Genomic DNA, 24776 nt, shown 5'->3' on the forward strand with positions numbered 1-24776 from the left:
TGAGTGAGATTCCTTCCCTTATGCATTTTCTTATACATGATAGAATGTGTGTGTGTTAGTCACTCAGTCATGTCCAACTCTTGAGACCCTTTGGACTGTAGCCTACCAGGCTCCTTTTTCCATGGGATTCTCCAGGCAAGAATGTTGGAGTGGGTTGCCCTTTCCTTCTCCAGGGGATCTTCCCGACCCAGGGATCAAACCCGGGTCTCCTGCATTGCAGGCAGATTCTTTACCATCTGAGATACTAGGGAAGCCCAATGATAGAATAGACCATTTTAAAGGCAGAAAAAAATATGAGTATACCATAGGAATTGTGCTCAGATGCAGACAACAGAATTTTTAGGAAGGTGGGGAAAAGAGAGTCTCTAATAAAGTATCTGGAGTCATACTGTAAGATACTGTTAATTTTAGAGTAGAAAAATGTACTTTCCTTGTAGCTCTTCCACCCCAATCCTGGACCAGGAAAAGTAGAATTTCTTTAACATCTTCTTCCCACAAGCAGGGTCTAATGGACTGAAAACCTAGGCCAGTGTACATGCTGGGAAAAAAGCAGGAAGATACCGATGGGAGATCAGGATGGGTAAGGGACCATGGAGGGAAGGATCATATTTTGATGGTGACTGAGCACCATAATTTCCTCTGTGAATTGTCTAATCCTAGTCTTTACCCATTTTAAAATCAGGTGATTTATCTTTCATTATTGATTTACAGAAGCTCTTTATATATTATTTAAATTAACTATTTTATATCTGGGCTTCCCTGGTGTCTCAGTGGTAAAGAATCTGCCTGCAATGCAGGAGATGTGGGTTCTATCCCTGGGTCAGGAAGATCCCCTGAAGAAGGAAACAGCAACTCACTCCACTATGGCTGGGAAATCCCATGGACAGAGGAACCTGGCAGGCTACAGTCCAGGGTAGCAAGGATCAGACATGACCTAGCTACTAAACCACCACTACCAGTTTATATTCAAATTAGATCTATTATGTCCAAATATTTAAATATTATATCCAAATGTACTTACTATATTAAATATTAACATTATTGTATATCCAAGTTTATCTAGCATATTCACATAGTTCTAGTGCATTTGGGGGCTTATTTTTGTGTGAATGTTTTGTCTACAAATGTTTACACTTGATACAGTGAAATGTGTTCATTGCCTTTTTTATGTCTTCTGGGTCCTTATTTTGTTAAGCAAAATTTAACAACTTCTAAATGTAATATTTTTGTACCAAATTGGAATTTCTAAACTTCATTCAGTAGTTCACCTTACTTCTCTTTTAGGCATTTGAAATTATTATATGGATTCCCTTTAACCTCCTGCAACTATTCCTTACATAAGTTTGGAGTTAACCCCTCACCCAGGGCTCAGTTTGGAGAATTCCCTTGGTGGCTCTGGTCTCCTTTGGTCCACTTCATTTTCATTCTCTCGTAGCCCTCTGTGTTTTGCAGTCTGCGCTCTGTTTGGATGTTCACTTCCTAAAACCTGCCAACAGAGAAGAAATAACTATAACTGCCTTGATCCATTAAGAGATACAGAATATCTTCATTTCTGTGTCAGATTTTATTTTTCCCTATTGCAACTTATAATTTCAAAATGTTCACTTCCTAAGCAATACATCAGTAAGCATACAGCCATATTAACATACCCTTGATTAGTCTCTTTCTGTGCGATATCCCCCCCACCACTTCTCCTCACTGATTCATGGCCCTCAGCTGATGTCTTTAAGTAGTATCTGTCACCCCAATGGGGTGGTGGGTGCTGTTTCTTCTCTGCAACGCATGTTGAACCCCATGACTCTTTTGGAACTGCTTTGCAGGGACTCTGTTCTCTCACTGTTCTATCAGGCAAGTATTTCTCTGCTGGTGACCACTTTGAATCTTCATGGTGCTGGACCTTTGAGAGACTCTGGAAGAGTGGGTGAAGGGTCTATTTTCCTTTGTATTATACTCTTTTAGTGGAGTTCAAAAGCTGAGTTATTTGGAACCAATGATATACTGAGTTCAACGCATACCTTAGTTTGAGTTCTTCAAAAGCCAGCTCCAGGGTTAGGACTTGGGAGCATGTGGGTTATTTGTAGAGTATTCCAGTAAGCACTGGATTTGATCCCTGGGTTGGGAAAATCCCCCGGAGGAGGGCATGGCAACCCACTCCAGGGTTCTTGCCTGGAGAATCCCCATGGACAGACGAGCCTGGCGGGCTACAGTCCATGGGGTCGCAAAGAATCAGACATGATTGAGTGACTAAGTGCACACTCACAAGTGAAGGAGTGGGGAAAGAGAATGAAGAATCACTGATTGAGGTTATGATAAGCTGGTTATAAGGAGGAGCAAGGATGCCATCTGACTAGGGGCAGTCTGAGATATTGGGTGGAATACACAACAGAATTGTCCACTAGAGCACGCAGGAAGCTTGAGTATTTATCTGCTGATTTCTATCTCTCAGTTGTTGAGGGGTGCTCCTGGGGCTGTAAAATCTCAACGTTTCCGAACTACAGTCGGCAAACTCCCAGGGCTTTGGAGAAAGCCCTAAGACTGAGAAATATTGACCTGGTTGCCTATACAGGAATGTACACCACAGCTGCTGGTGAATAGAGTGGACATGGACAGAACCTGCCACTGAGAAACTGCACCTTCGTTTTATACTTAAAATTCCCCCGTACCATCACTGCAGATGCATGCTCCAGTGTGTTTTCTCTGAGCCAAGTTCACCATGAATACTATCATTTTTTGTGGAACTCACCTGCTGTTATGTGGAACACCCCCCACATACACTGTCAGTCCCTCTAGTTTTCCAGGCAGACCTAAGATGTCCAAACCCCACAAATGAATACAAGTTCAGTTATTTCCTAGCAATCCCATGAGACTTCCATGCAAATAGATTTCCCCATAGTTCACAAGTTGCAGCCCATCACATGTTTGAACTCTCAGCAGTGAACACAGCCACGGTCAAACTGATCATCACATCATACCATCTTAAAATAAAATTTAATCTTTTATGTCTTTTTCTTTCCTGAACTCTGCCAACTGGTACTTGACTTATTCTATATAATGTAACATTGATTTACTTACAAACAGTTCTTGCCAGGTTTCCCTAGATACTCATAGCAACTGGCTTCTTAAAACTTGCCTTTTGTGCAGACTTAAAGTGACAGCATTCCTTTTAAAAGCACAGAAAATTAATCAGTTCTTTCATGTATAGAGTGACACATAATTGTTGCCTCTTGCTTGTTGTATACAGACAGCATCTTCCATTTATTTCCTTGACAATGATTTTGGAAGACATGACATTAGGTCAGGACATTCCAAGGACAGGAAAGAATGACTGAGGCGCAGGTGATTATTGAAGTCCTCTTTCTTCCAATGATTTATGGTAAAGCTCCAGGCAAGCAGGCTGGCTCCTCTGCATTGCAGTTCCCTCGCTTTTAATATGGAAATACTTATGTGCTAAAGAACTCCAGGGAAGGAAAACCAGGGGGCAAGATCAGCTGCCCCTGGCAGAGTGGGAAGCAGAAGGACTTGACAGAGAAACAGCATGTCAGAGTTCGCAGGCTCTTGTTAGCAATTGACATTAGGTGAGATTAACTTGTGTGGGGGACACCTTCCCAATTAGCCATGCATCTGAAGTAGCCCTTGTTAGGGTTGAAGTATTTGTTGTTTGAGTTGTTTGCATTCTAATATTGTTTCCATATGGGTTGCAATCTGACTGGTGTCTCTCTAGAGGACTTAGATTAGTGCTTTATCCATGATTTACTTAATAAATGCCAAGTGATGTATTGCTATATATTGAGGCTGTATAAAATAGCCCTATTTAATATTTTTCTCTGTATTCAGAGAGGAGTGTGATAAATTCACAAAGAAGTAGAGAATTTTTCTTCCCCTCTCAGTCTAGAACTGAGGAAAAGCAAGGCAGTCTATCTCTGTGTTCATTTCTCTCCAGTTCCCGCCTCTGTCTGCCCTTGTCTGCTTCACATACAGGCACATTCGCAGACACACACATACTATGTAGATTCTCTTTTCCCGTCCAAGGACATTCCCCACACTTAAAGTTAGCCTTGACCTGTCTTACCCCTTTGAAACCCATGGGAGAGGCAGTGTGGAATAGTGTAAAGAGCTGAGGTTTTGACAATAAACACAGTTTTGAATCCTGGCTTTACCACTCAGCTATATGACCTGCAAGATACACAAACTTTCCTCAACCTTCTTTCTCTGAAGGTCCAGATATTTGCTACCTCTTACAGTGAGAGAATAACACATCCCTTCCCATGACACATGGCTTGCGGTACTGTCTCCCTGAGGGAGGATTAGGCTTCCAGCCATTATGTTACCCTTGTCTGTGTGTCTTGCTTTAGCCAGTGGGTGAACAGAAATCTCAAGAGCCGTGCTGTGGTTTGACTCTTGGTCTTTGCTGCTGTCACAGGTGACTATGTCTTAGGAGGGGGTTGTTAACTTCAGTTTGGGTCTGTAAGAACAGGCAACATGCAGCACAGACACAGTGGATCCACCATGGAGACCTAAAACGTGAGCAGGAAACAAACCCTTATTGCTATAAACCACTAAGACCACACAGCACTTTAGCCTTATATTTCCTTATCTGTAAGATGGGGATAATAATATCCACTCTGCAAAGCTACTGTAAGAGTGAGATAATTCTATAAAAGCTCAGCAATTGGTAGTCAACGAACAGCTTGGAGATGGCAGTTTAAAGGTTTTTAACTAAAACAGCTAGAAAGGAGGGATTCTGGAGCCCCTACCTCATTATTTTTGAAGATGCTTTCTAATCAAAGGAAGGCGATTCTTTCTAAAATGATCTCCTCCTTCCTTTTTAGGAAAATGTCAGCATATAATTCAAGTCACAGTTCTAATTTCATATCTTTAATAAAGTTTCACCCAACCCTCTGCCCCTGTGTGAAATCAATTGCCTCTCTATAGCCATAACAACACTGTATTATAAATGTTTACATGCTGAATTTCCCACAGGACTGTGCAGGCCTTTAGGGTATAAACTGATTTTCGTATTCAAACATCTAACAAGCAATGGAATAGGTAGAACTGATAGTGGAGCCTCATCCTAGAAACAGTTTTAATTTATGCTGAGAAACACAACAAAGTTAATGATTCTATTATCTTGCACAATGACAAGCACATCTAATAAAGTGCACTCAAACGATTGTGTAACAGAATGCAGTAAGGATGCCTTAGAATTTTTCACCCTACTGTTCATCACTGGGACTAGAAGGAGAATGGCTTGAGTATGTGCATACTTTCCTTTTCTCTTTCTTAAGCCTACTCTAGTGGGTCTCACATTATGCTCTGTATAAGAATGTCTGTGTATAATATATTTGTGTTTATTGTAATTTAAGGGCAAGTAACTGGGTTTTTAAAGAAAACATTTTAATAACTTTATGGAGGTAAAACAGACATGCAATAAACTGCACAGAGTTAAAAGGTACAGTTGAAAAGTCGTCATATGTTTATACTGGTAAGACCATCACCACAATCAAGGTAATGAATAAACCTATTCCATTAGAAGTTTTCTTGTGTTCCTTGTAATCTCACCTCCATTTCTCCTCCTTGGCCTTTCCATCCCTAAGTGACAGCTGACCTGCTTTCTGTAATATAAATTAGTTTGCTTTTCCTGAGCTTTATATAAATGGAATCATACAGTGTGTACTCTTTGTTGGGCTTCTTTCACTCACTAGAATTATTTTGAGATGAACATTTGGGTTATGCCCCATTTGGAGCTATAGCAAATAAAGCTTCTTTGAACATTCACGTACATGACTTTGGTAGGCATATGTTTTTATTTATCTTGGGTAAATACCTAGTAGTGGAATGGCTAGATCATATTATAAGTTTATATTTAACTTTATAAGAGCCTGCCAAACTGTTTTCCAAAGTGGTTGACCATTATGCATCCCCTAGCAGTGCATATGAATGCCAGCTTTTCTATATGCTGTCAACACTTGGTGTGGCCAGTCTTTTTAAGTGTAGCCATTCCATGGGGTATACATCTCATTATGGTTTCAATTTGCATTTCTCTAATAGCTCACAATATTTAGATTCTTTCCATATGCTAATTTGTTACACATATATTTTGTTTGGGGAAGTGTTTGTTCAAAACATTTTCCCCCGTATTTTATGGTGTTATTTGTTTTTTTTTACAATTGCATTTTGAGAGTTCTTTATATTTTTTCAATACAAGTTTTTTTTTTTTTTTTTTTCAGAAATATGCTTTGAAAATATTTTTCCCATCTGTGGCTTGTCTTTTCATACTCAAGAAAGTTATTTGGAGAGTAATCTAAGTTTGGTAAAGTCTACGTTATCATCTTTTCTTCCTCTTATGTATATGCTTGTAGTGTCTAAAGAATTGGTTTTTAACCCCAGTCATACAGATTTTCTATTCAATTTTCTTCTAAAAATTTTATAGTTTTTTAGGCTTTACATTTAGTGCTGTGATCCATCTTGAGTTAATTTTTGTTATAGTGTGAGTAGAGATCAAAGTTCATGCTTTTGCATATGGATTTTCATTGCTTCTGTCACTATTTGTTGAAAAGATTGTCCTTTTTCCATCTTTGCAACTTTGTTAAAAATCAATTGTCCATACCTTGGCAATTTTGAATACTGTTGCAGTGAACATGGAAGTGCAAATATCTCTTAGAGATAATGATTTTGTTTCCTTTGGGAATACACTCAGTAGTAGGATTTCTGAATCCTGTGGTAGGTTTTTTTTCCCCCCATTTCTTCCCCTCAAGCAATCTGCATTCTGCTTTCTGAAGTGGCTGTACCAGTCTATATCTCTACCGAGAGTGTTCCTTTTCCTGGACATTTTTGCCAGCTTTTGTTGTCTCTTGTTTTTTTTGATAATAATCCTAGGAAGGTTTAAGCAATGTCTCATTGTGGTTTTGATTTGCATTTCCCTGATGATTAGTGATGCTTAGTACCTTTTCATATCCTATTGGCTTTTTTGTAAGCCTTCTAGGAAAATTGCATATTCAGGTTCTTTGCCCATATCTTGATTGGGTTATTTGTCAGTTTTGCTATTGAGTTGTTATGAGTCTCTTGTATATGAGTCTCTTGAATATCTTCTCATAGTCATTATTAGGTTGCTTTTTCATTACAATGATGGTTTCGTTTGCTGTGCGAAAGCTTTTCATTTGTAGTTCCACTTGTTTATTTTTGCTTTAGTTGCCATTGCTTTTGCTGTCAATTTTTAAAAAATCATTGCCAAGACCAATGTCCAAAGGGGCTTACTCTCATAAAGAAAATGGTATGTATACACAGTGGGTCAGTTCAGTTGCTCAGTCATGTCTGACTCCTTGCAACCCCATGGACTGCAGCACGCCAGGCTTCCCTGACTGCAGAACCCCTGGAGCTTGCTCAAACTCATGTCCATCAAGTCGGTGATGCCATCCAACCGTCTCAGCCTCTGTTGTCCCCTTCTCCTTCTGCTTTCAATCTTCCCCAGCATCAGAGTCTTTTCCAATGAGTCAGTTCTTTGCATCAAGTGGCCAAAGTATTGGAGCTTCAGCATCAGTCCTTCCAATGAATATTCAGGACTGATTTCCTTTAGGATTGACTGGTTTGATCCCCTTGCAGTCCAAGGGACTCTCAGGAGTCTTCTCCAACACCACAGTGCAAAAGCATCAATTCTTTGAGACTCTGCTTTTTTTATGGTCCAACTCTACATCCATACATGACTACTGGAAAAAACATAGCTTTGACAAGACAGGCCTTTGTCAGCAAAGTAATGTCTCTGCTTTTTAATATACTGTCTAGGTTTGTCATAGCTTTTTTCCCAAGGAGCAAGTGTATACACAATGGAATATTATTCAACTTTAAACAAGAAGGAAATCTTGCCATTTGCAACAGCATGGATGAACATGGAAGGCTTGAATATTCAGTATAATGTTGAACAGAAGTGGTGAGGGTGAACATCTTTGTCTTGATCCTGTTCTTAGGAGGAAAACATCTAGTCTTTTACCATTAGGTAATGTTCAGTTCAGTTCAGTCACTCAGTCATGTCTGACTCTTTGCAACCCCATGAATTGCAGCATGCCAGGCCTCCTTGTCCATCACCAACTCCCAAAGTCTACCCAAACCCATGTCCATTGAGTTGGTGATGTCATCCAACCATCTCATCCTCTGTCATCCCCTTCTCCTCCTGCCCTCAATCTTTCCCAGCATCAGGGTCTTTTTAAAATGTTAGCTGTAGTTATTTCATAGACATCCTTTATCAGGTTCGGAAAATTCCCTTATATCCCTCTTTTGCAAAGAGCTTTTATCAGAATGAATGTCAGATTTTATCAAATACTTTTTCTGCATTAATTTGGATGTCACCTGATTTTGACATGTATGTGAACAATTAGGGTGTACCTTGATTGACTTTTGGCTGTTTTTAATCAATTTTATATTCATAGGATAAGTTCTACTTCATTATGACACTTTTCATTTTTTAATGTATTGCTGGATTTGATTTCCTAAGATTTTGTTTAAACATTTGCATTTATAGTCATGAGTCATAGCCAGCTCTAGTTTTGCTTGTTTTTGTTTTTGGAATGCCTTTGGGTTTGGTTAAAAAGTAATACTAGCCTCCATAAAAAGATTTAGGAAGTAGAGAATTCTCTTTAATTTTCTCAGAGTTAAAGTCAAATTGGGATGAATTCTTCCCTACTTGTTTGGTAGAATTCACCAGAGAAGACTTGGGCCTGGAGTTTTCTGTATATGAAGGTTTTTTTATTTACAAATTCAATTTCCTAACTAGGTATGGGATTATTTCTCTTATCTCTTTTCTTCTTGAGTGAAAGTAGGTGGCTTATATCTTCCACAAATTTGTTTATTTCATCAATGTTGTCATATTTATTTGCATGAAGCTGTTAGTAACATTGTCTTATTTTTAAGTATATATAGAATCTTTGGTGATGTTATCTTTCTAATTCCTTATATTGATACTTTTGTCTTCTTTTTCTCCAGACCAATATACCTGGGTGTTTATTGCTTTTATGGATTCTATCAAAGACTCTGATATCATTTCATTGGTGTCTAGTCTGGCAGATGGGCACAGGTGCTATTCCGTGTCTTGCCTGAGTTTTAGGAACTGTTCTCTCTCACCTTACAGGTGGTTCTGTCCCTGTCTGTGGGCAGCTTCTTCACATGCACTCACTGATCTAAACTCTAAGGAATATCAAGAGTGACCTTCTGCAGATCTCCAGTGTTCTTTTTCTGTGCAGTTCATTTCTTTTCAGTACTCTGTCTTGAAACTATACCCTCTTGGTCTCTTCAGACCCTCAGCTTCATCTTTTCACCTCAGGGAGCCCACCAAACTCCTCCTGGATTCCTCCCTCCCTGTAAACTATCTGGAAACTCTTTTGAGGCAATAATCCGAGCAATTATGAGGATCACTTCATTTATTTTCCACCCTCAGGGATCACTGTTCTTCTTTACCTGGTGTCCAGGGCCCTTAAATTCATTGCTTCAAATACATTGTCTGGTTTTGGGACTTTTTTTTTCAGTTAGGAGAGTAAATCCAATTCATCTTCTAAAAGTCTTTCTTCCAAGATGGCAGAAGTCCCTCAAAGCTAATTTCGATCCTGTGATTTTTCACCTCAGTAAATTAAATCTGTGAAAGTTAATTGATTTGACTAAAGGTTTTACTGCTAGTAAATAAAGCCTAGCTAGGAACAGTTAGACCTAGAACTCACAACCCAGTCTTTATTTCACTTAGCAGTCAATCTTCAACAAACTTTCATTTAAAAAATTTGCATGTAGTCAAATGTCTGTTTGGGAACATATGCACAACTATATCAATTTTTGGTGCTTGATAACTTAATTTTAAGTAATTCACACATATGCTAGTAAAAAATAGTGTGATAAAATGATTTTTGCAAAGAGCTGCTCCTGTCTGCATGCCTACTGTTACTTTGGTGTAAATTTACCATTACCTACAATTGCAGTGTTAGCTGATCTACTTTTACAGAGTTTTTCCAACACGAATCATACAAAACTGTCAGCTGTCAGCTGTGAGCTATGTTTATTTTGTATCAAGTATATCCTAGAAAGTGAGAACTTACATCCTTATACTGTGGTTTTTATACAGAAATAATGCTTAAATTAACACATAGGGATATTTAATTTCATTTACATATTTTAGAATTATGAGAAATTATATCTGCCAGACTTGGTGAAAGCGATGTTGTAGATTATTCTAAAAGTAGAGTTGGCTTATTTTTTTTGTCTGTTATTGGCAAATATGTAATATTAATTTCTTCCATCTTGGAAAAGCTGTCGTGCTGATTGAAGTGTATTATAGAAGAGTTCTGGTGACTGAGATTTACATATATATGTGTATATATACGTATACACACACACACTCAAAATATGTTTATTGAATGGATAAATGAATACTTACATGTTTCTTCAAGTTCCTGACCCAAATTTTTATTCTTTAATTTTTAATTGTACTAATATTCACTAAGTATTTAAGTACCAGGCACTGTAGAATACCCAAAGATGAATAAATTTTAATTGCTACACTTAAGGTGTTGATGGCCTAGTATATTGCATTAATTAGGAGGCACGCACTATAGAGGACAAGGTGGTGTGAGTGAGGTTAATGCCATAAAAGAGTACAAAGAAAGTTCTGTAGGGACTGGGCATCTCAAAACTCAGAGAGCAGTCACCTCCACTTGGGAGAAATTGGGAAAGTAGACAAGGCATTTAAGATGAATTTGGAAATATGGGTAATGTTTTGATAGGTAGAAATAGACATCCAGGAAATTCCAAGCAGGAGAATCACATGTACTGAGATGTTCCATTTATCTGGTGAACAGAGAACCTGTAGAAAGAGCTGAGGGATGAAACTGGAGCAATGGGAAGGATGACGTGGCAATAATATTGTTAGCAGCCACAGAATGAGCAGGAGAGTCTGTAATTAATGTCATTAGAAATTGGAAGCCTTCACATATTTTAGTAGGAATTTAGTAGGATCAGAGCTGTGTGTGAATTTAAACTGACACCTGAACATAGGAAGGAAGAGGGCAGTGATGAGGGGCATGGAAACTTGGTTAGGCCACAAGAAAAATAATATTCAGAAGAAACAATTGAAGTACAAGTTGGGAAGATTATAAAGATGTTTCAGAGGTAAAAATCTAAATAATTTGACAACTGATTAAGTATAGTCATTAAAGTAAAAGAGAAGGAAGAGATTTACTTAGCTGCAAAGAATTTTATAAATGTACTCAATTTGTTTGTAGCTAACGTTTCCAAATTAGAAACCACAGAATACTGAACTCAGAGATGAAGTATGTGTGAGAACATAGTAATCTGAATGTAAACTGTCTTTAATGTCTGTACACAGAAATCGAGGCCAGACCAGTTAAGCCAACACAACAGGGTAAATAAAGTTTGAAAAGTGCTCACATTAGTAGTTCTTTTTACTTTCTCTCTTTCTTTAAACATGAATGACCTTGAAGTGTTCTGAGTTTGCGTGGCTGGAGGCATAGTCCTACTGGTAATGGAATCTGGAAATCCAAAGAGTAGGCTAATAAACTGATTATTACCAGTCATGTGTTCTTTGACTCTGAACACATTTGGACCACCAAAGCAAACAAAAACAAAATCTTTCTCCAAGAATAAAATTGTATTCAAACTATGAGGTCAAAGACATGAGAGGGAGTTGCAGATGCTTACAGCAAATCTAATACAAGAGAGTTTAAAGAACTGATAATATTTGAAGCCATGTTTAAATGTATTCATTGCAAGGACCACATAAAATTATGCAAACCCCTAGACCTTTCCTGAATTAGCATTGAGCTCACAGACACCTGATACCAATGCTCAAATATTTTTTAATTTCAATAATCACTATTGTCTCTTATTCATTTTGAAGATTGCATAGACACAATACTTTTCTCATACTACGTGTGAACACTTTTTGTCTTTCAGAATTATTCCTGATTTTGAATATTTCACTTTCTACCTAACTATCACCATTTATCACAACTTTCAATGATTTTATGATCTTTATTTTTATTTTTAGTAAGATATAACTCTTCTTTCCGGCACCTTTACTATTTCCACTCAGTTTTTATGTATCAGATATGATAGTATTTATGTTCATGAAGCACGACAACGGGAAACACACCCTGTACCAGTAAGTACTGTGAGAGACAACCCTAAAATGAATGTACCCAGCTGCTAAAGTCCTCTCTTGTTTGGGTGCAGAAATGAAACAACATTTGCTTTGCTTATGAAAGTTAACAGGTTGAGAAGTTCATGAGTACAGGGGATGTGTGTTTATGCTGTGGCCTCAGGCCTTCCATCTCCTGAGAACATACTGGAAGTGAGTCAGTCTTTTCCTGCAGGTCAGCCATGATGGTGCAACACAAGAAATTCAAGCCTTTTCTGTCTCTGCTAAGCCAAGAGGCAGGCTGTGTATGATAAATATTTCATTAATGTTTGGGCAGCGTCTGAATTCCCCTATATAAGAAAATCACAAGAAACATTTATGAAAGGATTCTTAAGAGGTAACTTCTCATTGAGAAAATGCACCCAGTCCTCAGTTCACCAGCCTCTCTCAGGACTTGGGGCTTTAGCCAGGCTCAGGGGGTACCACATGAGGGTGGGGTGTGGGGACTTTCTTCTCATCTTATGGAGGCTGTGCTGGGACAAAGTCTTGCTCATCACAACAGTTTTCCTACCCAGGGAATGAAGACAATATTGTACTATTCTGCTTGATTTATATTCCTTTTTGTAAATTTCTTTCATTCATTCCCTCCACTACTTAAGGGCTACATTAGGTTGCACTGATACAGAATGTGCAAAGAAGGGGAGGGTTTAGAGAGAACCTCGGGATCGTAAATAGCATCAGTTATAAACCTCACGTCATGAGGCTGGAAATTGAACTAAAATATGTCGAACAGTTTCTTGCAATATCGCGGTGATTAATTGTCATTTGTTCTAGAAAGCACATTTTAGAAAGTTACTTTAGTATTTGGAACAATGTAAATTACATTTTCCAAGTCCAGTACTACTGATGGTTTCAGAGGATTGAGTGAGACTCAATATTTAATCAGATTTCATTTTCTTGGTAAGGTTAAGTGGAAAGTTGAGAAGAATATCTCTTTTATAAATATTCACGTTTATTAATGCACACACAAAGAATAGGGAAACTCATGAAAAATAAAAATCCATCAAGATAAATAGGACCCCATTACTTATCAAATATATTGGGGAAATTTTAGGCAATAAATTGCCTATTGATAATGGCTAATATCTTCAAGCCAAAAAGAATTATGTGTGCTTATGACATTGTTTTGTGTTAATACTTGAGTTTTTTTTTTTTTAAGGGTTAAATTAATTACCACATGTTCAGGATTTTGCAGAACTGTCTTGATTTAAAACAGGGATTCTCAGTACATGGTGTTTTGCCCTCCCCGGCCCTCTGCAGGGGACAATGTCTGGGAGCATTTTAACGGATACAACTTGGGAATGGGGAAGTTGGTGCTACTGGTATCTTGTGGGTGGAGGCAGGAGATGCTGCTGAATGTGCTTCAATACACAGGATAGTCCCTTACAACCAGGAATTACCCAGGTGCAAATGTTAGTGATACTCTGGCTGAGACACTTGACTTAAAATATTCTATCGTGTCATCTTTCTGTATGCTCATCAGCTCATGTAGTCTGATATTCCTAATTTGGAGTTCAGAAAATATGATCCAGTCATTTTATTCCACAGTAGGCTCAATATAGACCAGGTTTTACAGCAAAATACTTAAAAACTATTCATTTTTGCTTGTAAAATTGTTGCCTAGTATAACACATGAATATAAATATATATATATATATATATATATATATTTCTTTTAGTTCAAGTCTTTGCTAACATTTTGATACAGTTTGTGCAAGCTTATTAGGCCAGTTATCCATGGAAAACATTTTCTAAACTGACAACAGAATGCTTCTGCAAACAAAGACTGGAATATCAAGCTAATAATTTTCACACAAGGAAAGCTCAAAAATTAAATCGAGTATGCTAAGCTCTACGTTTCTTTTTTCCAGCAACATTTCATTTGCGCTGGCTTTCACAACTGTATGGAATAGTTACTGACATTCTTCAACATGGACCAAAGGTGAACTTTTTACCCAGTGGTTGCAGAATGACTGAACGTACTGTTCCTGCCTTCCAGGCCCTGCTGCTTGACAAAGAGGCCGTTTTGGGCGGACACGTACCTGGTGGTGGGCGTGCAGCTGGGACCTCTGAGTGGGTGTGAATAATCTTTCTGTGGGTTGAGTTGTACCCAAGGACAAAGTAAGACCTGAGCCTCAGAATGCAGCCTCTGTACTCTCTTTTAAAGAGTTTTGTTTATCTTTAGGTTAAATAACATTCTAGAATATGTGAGCAAAGTCCCCGAGGTACATGGTGTAGTAGAACAGATTGCACAATGGTGAAGCTTGTGTTAGGCATACTGTATGCACGGTGCTCAGTGGACATTCCAGAATCATATGCATTATCAAAAAAAAAAAAAAAAAAAGAGGTTCCAGCAGTAAGCTAATTTTTTGAGAGGTCACAAGTGTTATGCATCTGGAAGTATACATGTAAATTCACATCAAACACAACTGGTCTGTTAAAAGGTCAGGAGAGTTATTACCCATCTTCCTGCCTCTGCCACCTCCTTGGCCTTATGATCAAAGCTCACTGTGTATTGACATTTTAAAAATGAATGTGAGAAAAATGATTTTGTTACTATCCTCCCAAGTTCCCATTCTTTAGGGAATACTAGTTGTCCAGGGTTGGTATCTTTTGGTTCATCATAATGCATTCAAGCTGCAGTTGTGTGTTATCTTTTTCCTATTTAGTAAAAAAAGAAAAAAAAAAGGAAATATATCACCTCAGAGATATCAGATTCACTACAAAATGCACTCAATCAAGGTTAAATTATTTTATTGTCACTGGGGAGAAATAAGGTGCAAACTACCAAATTTCAAGATATATGAATAAAACTGAAAATATAACACAGGTATTGCCCTTCAGTTCTAGATCACATTATTTTTAGAAACCATTTAAGATATTTTAAGAAAACCAAGCCTGACTTATTTACCAGGACAAGCACAGAGGAAGTCTCATTTATGATGAGTTTTCTTATTGGCCTCCTTCAAACAGGAGTTTTAAAATCAAGGTCATTGTTTCTACTGGGTGAGAGAAAGAACTGCGAGAAGAGAAGATTCAGGGTATGAGGGAGTATGTTGGGGGCAGAGTTTAAGACTCTTGTGGCCCAATACTTGTCCGTTTCTTATTGTCAATTCTTTTTATGGGTCTCCTTCCTTTTTGGTTTGTTTTCTTTTGGGTTTACAACTTTCTTTCTGGTGTGACAAATTAACAAATACATAACTGAAATAAGCTTGTCTGTGCTTATTTCTCCCTTACTTCCGTGCAAGTGTTTAAATATTCAGTGCCAGACGATATAAGGCCTGGTGGGGATAGAAGATATGTGGGCCATGGTACTTGTTCCAAAGAGAGCTCTGCATATCTGCGAAATTGGCTGCCTAGCTGTTAGAGAGATGCGGACAATAGATTCCCTTCAAATCCTGCCTTCGCCTGTGTGCTGCCCTCCCTTTTTAGCTTGACTTCAGATTTCTGCCTAGAGAATCGCTATTATTCAGCGTTGCAAATTTACCTAAGCCAATTTAGCTGTTTAGCAAATGTCAGGTTTTTTTTGGTAAATGTCAAAGTTAAGGGTAGGTACTGATTTTCTGCCAGCATCTCTATAAACTAATAGCCAGATGGTTCGTTACAATGAAAGCAAATTTGAGACCAAAGTCTGCCAAAGTTACCTGCATTTATTACTGAGCTGTCACACAAACTGTCAGAGACTCTGTTCTCGTAGTATGGGGAAACATCTATCCTTAAACCTTCTGACTGGCACCATGCATGAAAAGTTTACTTTGAGGAGGATGCAATGTTATGTTTTTCTTATTTTTTATGACTATTAAGATATAATTAAAATACAATCATAAGCATTAGTTTATTGCATTGTAACAATTTTATATACCCATGTAACCACTGTTACAAATAAGATTTGGTATGTTTTCCTTCCCTACTCCCTTGAAAAAGCAACCTGATACTTCTTTCCAGTCAGTTTCCCTCTCACAACAACTGTCTGTTTTCCATCCCTATAAATTGGTCTGTGTGCATTTAGATTTCATACAAGCAAATGAATTCTAGATAAGTTTGTAGTTGAATCAGGACAGAATCTCTGTGGAGTGAAGGAATATACTGCCAGATGGGCTGGATTCTTACTCATCCAATCACACCACGGATGAGGGTCTGCAAAGTCTTTCTAACCAATCACGTGTCTTAAATATCACTCATTTTGCAAATGAAGAACTATCTCTTATACTCACTACGCTACTTAACAAATCCCCTGGCATGGATTTCAATAACAATACATGAATCATCTATCTTAGGGAGTAATTAAAGTTTTCACTCTTAAAGTACATAGTCAGCTTGATAGAGGAAATTGTCTTGTGATGATCTTGCTCCTGCCTTTACCTCTTTTCCTGAATAAATTCCACTCACCCTTAAATGCACGATTCAATAGTCCTTTGTCCACCGCCATCATCACCATTATTGTTTCTTCCATTTCCCATGCTTCTGTGTGAGAACCTTTATCATTGCACAATAAACAGTGAATTAACCACAAAATGTGTTCTTTCTTGGCATGTAGATTTTCTCTTCAGAAATCGTATTTTAGACATCTCTGAATTTTCCAGATAAATTACTGGAATTACATCCCCCAGAACAGAATGCTAAATTAATATTTGTTGCAATGATATATGGATGGATGGATGATAGATGGATAGTTAAAATACTCATCAGTTATCTGGGGCTGTTTCAAAGAGTAGTTTATCAAGAATTCATAACACTGTCTAGTTTTGGGAATAGAACATTTTCACTGGGGGAGTGGGGGTTGACTGCAGTTTCTCAGTGGGTGGGCCAGAATGATGTCACCTGATCAGGAAGTATATCTTCCTAAGGCACTAAAAAGAGATGGGTGATGATGAGCTCTTTAAAAATAGATTTTCTAAAAATACTAGATTTCTCTTTTTTTCCTAATTTTACCGAGGGTTTACATTGTTTCCCTGCCTTCCTTCCTCCCTTATTCTTGATATGAGGTTTATTATATTACCAGAGAATATGAGGTTAATCATGTCATGAACTAGCTAGAGTTCTTTGTAAGATTTTATCTCAGAAATACTGAGATGACTGGCTTAGAAAGAAAAAAAAAAAATTCCCAGAAAACCGCAGTTCAGATACTCATGACCATCTCCACCCTAGCCTTGACTTTTGCTCTCTGAAATGGTAAGGTCTTCCTCCAAACAGAGAAGTTTATGTACTGACATGTCTTACTGGGGGGAAAAGAAAAAAAAAGCAACTCAGCCCAGGTTTTATTTGCTTCATGATGCATCAGGAAACATTAAAATTCTCAGCGTCAGTGACAAGTTATCAATTAATTGATCCTAACTTGCTGTAATCACAATTAATTTTTTCTTAATTTTGCATTTAGGACATGTGCTCCTCTGTAACTGGAGAGGAATTTATATTGCCTAATAGATTCTTAGCACTAATTAAAGTTATACAATTATAGTTCAGTGAACTAAAAAAGAATGCTACTGAGAAAATTAGCACACTACTTAGGGTTTTAAATATGAAACAAAGAAATGCCTTTATTCAAAGAACATCGGTATTTTACCTCTCTTTTCTAAATCAGGGAACCACTCCATTTCCAGCTATATACTCCTTCTCTGCCTCGTCTTCAATTTCATGACTCTCTCCTTCTGCTCTGGTCCCCTTTGAACTATTTTCAACCCAGAAGTCAAAGTGATTCTTCAAATTGCAAATCAAATTATGTCACTCCTTTGCTGAAAACTTTGTAATGACTTTCCGTCGCAGTCATCCCTAAAGGCTATCACTGTCATTTTATCTAAGGCTGTAAGAAAGCCCAACCTCACTCTGGAACAAGAGACTCTTTCTTTCAAGTCTCCTCTCTATATAAACATCCTAGCCCAGAACAAAGGCAGTCAGTACGTCTGATCACAAGTTGTGTGGAAATGTGAGAGACCCATGGAAAGTTATTTCTTAGTAACTATGCATTTTATTTTTCCTGTTTGTTGTCTATCTCCCCCATTACATTTTGAACTCCATGAAATTAGGGGTGTTTCTCCAGCAGCTAAGAAGAGTATCTAATAATAGATACTTAACAATGTGCATATTGATCAAATGAATGAATGGCTGGTCCTCACCAGAGGTTACAAAGGAAGCTGGCTGACAGAACCTCAGTTCAGTGATGTGAATATAAGGTGAGCTTCTACCCCAGCTAATACCGATTCTGTCTACTAGTGCTTAGAACACTGTCTGGCTCTTGGTAGGCACTGTGTAATTACTTGTTGTATACTTGTTTATGATTTATCATAAGGAATTGGATCATGCGAGTACAAAGCTGAGAAGTCCAAGATGTGCAGTCAGCAAGCTAGAGACCATGAAAACTGATGATGTCAGTTCCAGGGCAGATCCAAGGGCCTACAAACCAGGAGAGCTGGCAGTTGAGTTCCAATTTGAGTCTGAGTCTGAAAGCTGGAGAAAATCTATCTCCTGGCTCAATGATTGTCAGAGAGAAAGAATTCTTTCTTACTTAGCTTTTTTACTGTATATAAGCCTTCACTGGATTGGATGAGGCCCATCCACTTTGGAAAGGGCCATGTGTATTCAAGCTGCTTAGAGGAAGAAGTGAGGGCAAAGATCAGGTAATGGGGTAATCTGTAGAATAAAAATTTTTACCAGGGTGAAGAGAGAATGGGGTGAGGTAGGGAAAATGCCTTGGGTTTCCCCCTGGGTCTGGGAGATACAGACTACTTGGCGCTCATAGAAACATCTGTGTTCTCTTCTTCTGCTAACCTAGAGAAGGCTCTGAGGAGGAGACTTCCTCTCTTAGTTTGTTCTCTGTGCTGGGAAATTTTAGATAGGAGCTTCCCTGGGGGCTCAGCAGTAGAGAATCCTGCCATGCAGGAGACGAGGGTTTGATCCCTGGGTCAGGAAGATCCCCTGAAGAAGAAAATCACAACCCACTCCAGTATTCTTGCCTGGAGAATCCCATGGATAGAGGAGCCTGGTGGGCTACAGTTCATAGGGTCGCAAGAGTTGGACCTGAGTTACTGACTAAAACACCACCACCCATCTCTCCAGCTAACTACTACTTTCTCTGTTACACCAAGGGCCTCAAACTGGAATGGGGGAGGGAGACAAGGGTCAGTCTATTGAGTGAGATTGGAAACCAGATTAATCCAAGGACTTCTCTATGATGTACTTGGTCTTAAATATATCATGAAAATGACCTAATTAGAAAAGTAATAAAGTTTTACATTTAGAAGTTAAAACTTTATTTGAAAAAAAAAAATCTCATCTCATCCAGAAGCATCCTGAAAATGTACCCAGAAATAATGTTTAACTGAATATCTAGGAATGGGGCTCAAAACTGGCACATTCTGGTAACTTGGAAGTAGAAGAAGAGAGAGACTCTCCTGGAGTATATATCCCACTGAGTTTGTAGGAAAATGGACAAAGACCCTAGAAATCAACCTGGGCCCAGCCAGGCACATAAAACTAACCATAATCATTGTTCTGGTTCTTCCAACTCTTGTTTTTTTTCATTTGCAAAGCATTTTATTATTATTATTTAATTATTCATTTTTAATTGAAGGATAATTGCTTTACAAAATTTTGTTGTTTTCTCTCAAACCTCAACATGAATCAGCCACAGGTGTACAAATTATAGTTCTTCCAACTCTCAGTGAGTACTAATAAATAAAAGTGTTCCAAGGATTTGGTGAGTTCAGACCACTGTGTTCCGGATCATCTTTACCACATGCAACACTTAGGTGATCAAAGATGACAGAGGGTTAGTCCTATTCAGCAAATCACGGCTGCGGATGGTGATATGAACAAACTCATGCTGAAGTACCTGAAAATAAGGAATTCAGAAATACATGGAAGACTAAACAATTATCTTTAAAAGGTAGGAAGGATGCCGTGAAGATAATCTTGCTGTGTTTGACTGCCCATAAAGTTGACATATTGACAGAAATAGAAGCACAGTGCACTGCAAAAACATAATGTCCTTGATTTGTTATTATTAAATATCTGAGACATTGGACAGTGCTAAGATTATGAGACCCAAAGCAGGCAAGTTCTGGTAGGTTGGAAATGAAAGAAGGGAGATTGGTTCTGGAGAAAAATGGGCAATGACAATGTGGGGACAAACCACCAGTGTGGCTAACAGTGCTCTTCAGGCATGAGCCAATGTCCTCTTTCCTCACATAAAGAGCCACAAAATCTGCTTGCTTTCTACCATCGGTCTTCTGTTTTATCATAGCAAAATGAAATTTTTAACTCTCTAGTAACACATAGAACTGCATCTCACTTTACTATCTTCCTTGGGCTCAGAGATAGAGTACTTTAAGATTCTTTTCAAATAGTTCTTTTAAAGAAAGTGCTATTCAGTATTTGATTTTTCCCCCATATGATACAGTAGAGCCAAAAAATAAGTCAGAGTGAAGCTCTAAATAAACATATTATTAGAGCTATTTACTTTTTTAAAAATTAAAGTGTTTTGCACAAAAATTACAGTTTCATATGTACCATCTATGTATTTAAAGAGTACATTGCAATCATTATCCAGATGTCCTCGAATAAAAAATCTTGAAAACAGTTTGTACTGTTGCTTTTTCATTCTGAAAGAACCAGAGTTTCACGTGTTGAAAGTACCCTAGGTTATTTTTCTCTGGGCAAAAAAAATAAATAAAATAGCTTTGACTTGTCAAAATCTCACAAGTCTTCAATTCATTCAAAGCTCTAGCTTCCTTTTTGGTAACTTATTCATGACTTCCTGAGAGTGGCCAATCTCCTAGGTAGAAATGACTAGATTTCTAGAAATGGTGCCCCAGTGAGTCATCATTTTGGCCTGAAAATCCCATTTCCAGGGGTAGAACATCAGGAATGGTGGCACACCCATTATGAGACAAACATTAGTAAGGAACTGAAACATTTGTGCATGAAAATTTTTTTCCTAAAGTGTTTGGATGTCAAACAGAAAAATTATTAAGTTATTCAGTGGCTGTGGTCAGGTACTGTTTGGTGGAACAGGATTAGGCAACTACAGACCAGCGGTGCTTCACGGATCGGTTCCTATTGGGTGACGATTTAAGCTTGGAGGTAAGACCAGAGTTCAGGACCAGCCAAAGCCGGTTACTAAGGGTCACAGTTGAAAATCCCAAGAACCAGATGGCATAGATAACAGAGTTAGAATTGTGATTGAGCAGTCATAATCAGAAACCAATAGAAACAAATAAATCAGATTGGGACTCTGGAAGTAAATATAAGTCAGTGTGATAACATTTGGCTGATAAAGACTTGCTTGTTGAGTTTACTTAAAAAAAAAAAAAAAAAAAGACTGGCTTCTGATCATCCTCATAAAACTCAAATGATAGTTGTGGGTATATATTTTAAAAACTAATGGGGGGATTAACATCTTTGCAATGTTAAGCCTTTGCATCCATGAATATTGTTTTACTTATTCAAGTCTGTTTTTATGTTCTTCTTTCAAGTGTTATTCCTCCTCAAGTCTTTCTATCTTAGATCTCTTCCCAGCTTCATGGTGTTTTTGTCATTGCTGTTCTTTTCTGTAACTGAACATTTTTTCTGTTACATTTTTAACGGATTTTTATTGGTGTGGGAACTGTAATTTTGATGTTGACTTTGTGTCCTGCACACCGAAATTTCCTGTTAGTGAAAATTCCACAATAATCTCTTAGGTAGCCAATACATGTAATTTTGTGTCTTCATTTCCAATATATTGCATTGGCTAAGACTTATAGTACAAGAGAGGGATTAACTTCACTTGTTTTTTAAATGTATTTTTTAAAAATCATAAATGTTGAATTTTATGAAATGCTTTCTTTCCGCATCTACTATTATGATGATGTGGTTTTACTCTGTCACCTGTTCATTAGTGTGATACTTGATAGTTTTCTATTACTGGACTCTTCTTGTATTCCCAAGATAAACAGAATTAGGTCATGATGTGTTATTTGATACACAACTTTATTCATTTAGATAATATATTATTTAAGTTTTTGGTATTTATATTTTTGTTGGATTGGTTCTTAAATATGATTTGGTTTTAAAATGTACTTTATAAGTGTAGATCTGTCTTTCATTCCTAATAGTATATGTGTTTTATTTATTTTGTTGATTAGTCTTATTTCTATTCTACTGTATTTGTTTTTTTTGTTTTTGGCAAATCATGTTTTGATTTCACTGATCATTTTTTTTTTATTTCACTAATACCACTTCCTAGCTTTATTATTTTCTTGCTCCAACTTTCTCCAGCTTTATTTTGTTTTACTTTTCCTAGTTTCTTGAGTTAAATGCTTAACTCATTTAACTTTTTAGAAAAATCAGATTCAAAATACTTTCCTTTTCAGGGAAATGAATTCATACATTTTTCTTTGTAGTACTTTCATGCCATTTGCTTCTAAGTGTCTTATTATTTCCATTGTAGTTTCCTCAATATTCTATGAGCCACTTAGGAGTGCATTTTAAGGTGTGTGTGTGTGTGTGTGTATTTTCAGATATGTTTACTCTATCTAATGTAGAAAAAGTCTGTATAATATCATTTGAAATTTTTTGATATGTACTCTATACTTTATTTTCTATCTTTGGCTCATGATTTTAAGATTACTTCTACCTATTCTTAGAGTCCAGAACTAGGTGTTAAGATTATTTTTTAAAGCTTCTTCCCTGAAGTTATATTGGAAGATATAGAAAAAACCAGTTCTACAGGTCTCTTGATTTAACATTTGATCCTAACTATATCTGTGTTCATTGCCTTCTTAAGTTAGCTGCTCCATGAAAACAGTAACTGGAGGAAATGATTGGGAGTAGTTTTGTGTTGTTATTTTTAAGTGTGTTTTATGGGAGAGAAATGGCTTTCCTGTCTGCTGGTTTAAGCAGTGGTCACTGACTCACCTGAACTGACTCATTGACTCACTTAGTGTTTGATTACTCTCAGGAGCTGAACTTTGGCTGTTTGTGCCTACTCCTGGACACAGGGTTCTGATGACCAGTGTTGTCATCAGAACTGGTCCCACTCAGTGTCTTGAGTTTGTTTTTTTCCCTTCTGTTTCTGACTCAAGAAAAACTCTATTTTACTTTTGATCCTACTCTCCCATTTTTGTTTTTCCTTTCTATATTTTAGTCCTATGTGTTCAGATCAGAGGGAGTTCATCAAAGCATAAACTTCCTGCATGCTATTGACTTAAATGTTTTTATGCTTAAAATATTTGGAATTACTTTTGCGTATGGCGTGAGATGGGGCTTCCCTTGTAGCTCAGACGGTAAAGCGTCTGCCTACAATGCGGGAGACCCGGGTTTGATCCCTGGGTCGGGAAGATCCACTGGAAAAGGAAATGGCAACCTGCTCCACTACTCTTGCCTGGAAAATCCCATGGACGGAGGAGCCTGGTAAGCTACAGTTCATGGGGTCGCAAAGAGTCGGACACGACTGAGTGACTTCACTTCCCTTCCCTTCTCTTAACTTCATGGCGTGAGATGAACATCTAACTCCTGTTGCTTTTTCTTTCTCTGTCTCTTCAAAATGAAATTAATATCTCCTTTATTTAGTAATAAATGATAATTCAATCTGTCCTATGAGATTTAAAGTACCACAAGTTGATGGCCTCTGGCTGAAACTGATTTGGAACTTACAGAGTTTTTCTGAACTTTTCTTGAACTTTTGGAATTAAAGTCACTTTGAAAGGGGCACAGTCTTTACAGTTAGATACAGTCCACAGCCTTCTCTCTTGTCTTACTGGCTTTAAGAGCTTCTGAGTGTGCAAATTCTTAAGTAAAACGCAGTCTTTTAAGTTTCCAAATCATGGATTCCATTATTTTTGACTCATTAGTGTGAAGGATTTTGAAAAATTTATTTCACATAATATTCCTCCCCTCAATTTTGCCTGCATATAGCTTTACTCCCTTCAGATTGCAAATGTTGTGTCTACAGAAGAAATAGTTAATGGCCAATCTCAGATTCTGCATAAGTATTGGGAGCAATAAATGATCTTTTAAAGATCACTGAACCTTGCTTGGCCTTTACTCCCTCATCAGTTAAAATGAGAGAAATGGATTATCTGACCTTTGAAATTCATGTAGCAATGTGGCTGGGTCTATATCCTATATCTGAGTAAAAATATAATAATACTAAACAGCACTTGAGAGAGCCCACCATATGGTGTGTAACTGAGTGTGATGCTCTGTCTAATCCTGTTAATTTAAAATTCTTAAAAAAATCATTAGTGAGTTGGAAGACAGGGTGAAGAACATATTAATTACGCGGGCAAATGATGCTGTTGTATGTAAGGATATGTTGCTAACGTGACGGAAAAGAGAAATGATAGGTATGGTTTATTACCTGTGCATGACCAAGAGAGAGAAGGACTTGCTGACTAAAATGCACACATTTCTGTTTGTTATTCTAGCACAAATTTTTCTTAATGAGCCAGATTCTTGAATTGTTTAAATTGTTCCCTTAATTCTTCCCGGCTGTTGGTGTACCATGCCCTTGAGTATCAAAACTGCCTTTGATGTTACCCTGTTGTCACAAATGTTATACTTCTCAAAGTGTTCTTTAGGCAGTTGAGAAGATCTGACTCAATTTAATGTT

General features: G+C 37.6%; 1 long non-coding RNA gene across 1 annotated transcript in view; it reads right to left on the reverse strand.

The window, feature by feature from the left end:
- LOC122700578 overlaps window positions 1–24776 on the reverse strand; it is a 66996-nt gene that overhangs the window by 13782 nt on the left and 28438 nt on the right. Inside the window, exon 2 of the long non-coding RNA XR_006342812.1 lies at window positions 1362–1486. This is a non-coding gene — a long non-coding RNA (uncharacterized LOC122700578). The remainder of the gene's footprint in view (window positions 1–1361; window positions 1487–24776) is intronic.

This window comes from Cervus elaphus, chromosome 9 (genome assembly GCF_910594005.1).
Source record: "Cervus elaphus chromosome 9, mCerEla1.1, whole genome shotgun sequence".
NCBI lineage: Eukaryota > Metazoa > Chordata > Mammalia > Artiodactyla > Cervidae > Cervus > Cervus elaphus.